The sequence below is a fragment of the Pinus tabuliformis genome, chromosome 9 (assembly GCF_031772625.1).
Source record: "Pinus tabuliformis cultivar Carrire ecotype Pingquan chromosome 9, CPIR1, whole genome shotgun sequence".
NCBI classification, from domain to species: Eukaryota; Viridiplantae; Streptophyta; class Pinopsida; order Pinales; family Pinaceae; genus Pinus; species Pinus tabuliformis.
This window is the reverse complement of record NC_142307.1, coordinates 1,872,512,397-1,872,514,447: the sequence shown is the minus strand read 5'-3', so window position 1 is coordinate 1,872,514,447 and position 2,051 is coordinate 1,872,512,397. Positions and strand designations below refer to the sequence as shown.

The window sequence follows — 2,051 nt, the reverse complement described above, 5'->3', positions numbered from 1 at the left end:
AATGGAGGGTGTCTACCTTATTGCTTTATGAAATTTTACTGAGTGAAGGTGGAAAATTTCAGTCTAAGATGGCACTGGCCTATACCTATTATCAACAATAGATGTATGAGAAATATATTAAGATTTATGCAAAACTTGCATCTGTAGCAACGACTAACTTTCTTAGCTTCAATGAATCACCATTGGTTGAACCAATACGGATCAATGATGGAGTTGAAGAGAACAAAAAAGCATTAAGGAAGTCACGTGGTGAGGAAGATGATGATTTCCAAATATATATAAAACCAATTGGCCTTCATTTCAATTTAGCGAAGATGAGGCAGTTTCTTGTCAAATGGCAACCAATGAGATTCATGTTTTTGATCCGGAAAACTTTTCTAAAGAAATTGTGAATAAGATCCGCCTTCCTGGAATAGCTAGTTTGCAACTTGCTATAGCTCCTCCAACATATTTTGCGGCATATATTCCCAAATCAAAGGGAATACCAGCCAGCATTCAGATATTTAAGCGAGAGGATGTTGGCCCAGCCCAACCTGTAGCTCGACGAAGCTTTTTTTCAGTGTTCCAATGTCCAGTTAATTTGGAACCATGGATCGACTGGATTGTTGGTTATTGCACAGTCTGATGTTGACAAAAGAAATCAAAGTTACTATGGGGAGTCCAGATTACATTACTTGATGACTGATGGGAGTCATGAAGGGCTTGTGCCTCTCCGTAAGGAGGGACCTGTCCATGATGTTAAGTGGTCTCCTTCAGGAACTGAATTTGTAGTGGTTTACGGATTCATGCCTGCAAGAGCAATGTTGTTCGACAAAAAGTGCAATCCTCTCTTTGATTTTGGAACAGGCCCTTACAATACACTCAGATGGAACCCTCATGGAAAACTTTTATGCATAGCAGGTTTTGGTAATTTACCTGGCGAAATGGCATTTTGGGATTGTTCTGCTAAAAAGTTGCTTGGAAGTTCAAAGGTTGAATGGTCAGTCACAAGTGAATGGTCACCTGATGGACGATATTTTATGATAGCAACAATGGCTCCCCGGTTGCAAGTGGACAATGGGATCAAGATATTTTCTTATAATGGATCACTATACTTCAAGAAGATGTTTGAAAAACTATATGAGGCAGAGTGGCGCCCAGCAGAGTCCACGATATATGGAGATCTTCCAGAGTTAGTAGAGAAAGTAAAGGAAAATTTGCAGATTGAGACAGATAATATCCACAAAGTTACTATCCACAACACACAATGCAAAGAAATGTGTGTGTTATGAAACCAGCTCAAGAAAAGATAGAAAAGATAGATCAACGCCTTAGAATTCAGCCTCTTCGAGGGGGAAGCCTCCTTTACATTACATAAATGAACAATTCTTGGATGATACAAATGACAAAACCTCCTTTCTATATATAGGAGTCTAAGGAGTCACAATATAATCCAGCCGACCTAACAATAATAATATAAAGCCACAAAAATAACAATAGAGGGATTCTATGGGGCACAGAAATAACAATATGGGGGTAATAGGGGCACAACAATATAAATAAGGGGTATAACTACAATAGTAATGGGGTAATCACTAGTATTATAGGGACCCAACATGCCCCTCTCCTTCAAAAAAGTGTTGTCCTCAACGCTTGAGTAGTTCTGGATACTTCTGCATAAAATTCTCATCCTCCCATGTGGAATCTTCAGCAGATAAGTTCTTCCACTTGATAAGATACTCTGAAATTGATCGATTTCGTAGCTGTCGAGTTCTTGTTTCTGTGACTGCTTCCGGTTCCAATATAATTTTTCCTTCCTCGTCAAGTTCTGGCAATATTGTTTGAACTGGGAGCTTGTCGCCTATAACCTTCTTTAAACATGAAACATGGAAAACTGGGTGCAATCGAGAAGCTGCAGGAAGCTCCAATTTGTATGCCATAGTACCAATCTTTTGCAACACCTTGTACGGACCATAATACTTTGGTGATAATTTATTATCCTTCTTAGCTTGCTTTAGGGACATTTGCTTATATGGTTGTAGCCGTAGGAATACCCAATCACCTACATCAAA

The 2,051-nt window shown here is 39.1% G+C and overlaps 1 pseudogene; it reads left to right on the top strand.

Annotated features, from left to right (window-relative positions):
* The first annotated feature begins 277 nt into the window (after window positions 1-277).
* Window positions 278-1,271, top strand: LOC149156349 (uncharacterized; annotated as a pseudogene).
* Window positions 1,272-2,051: the final 780 nt, after the last annotated feature.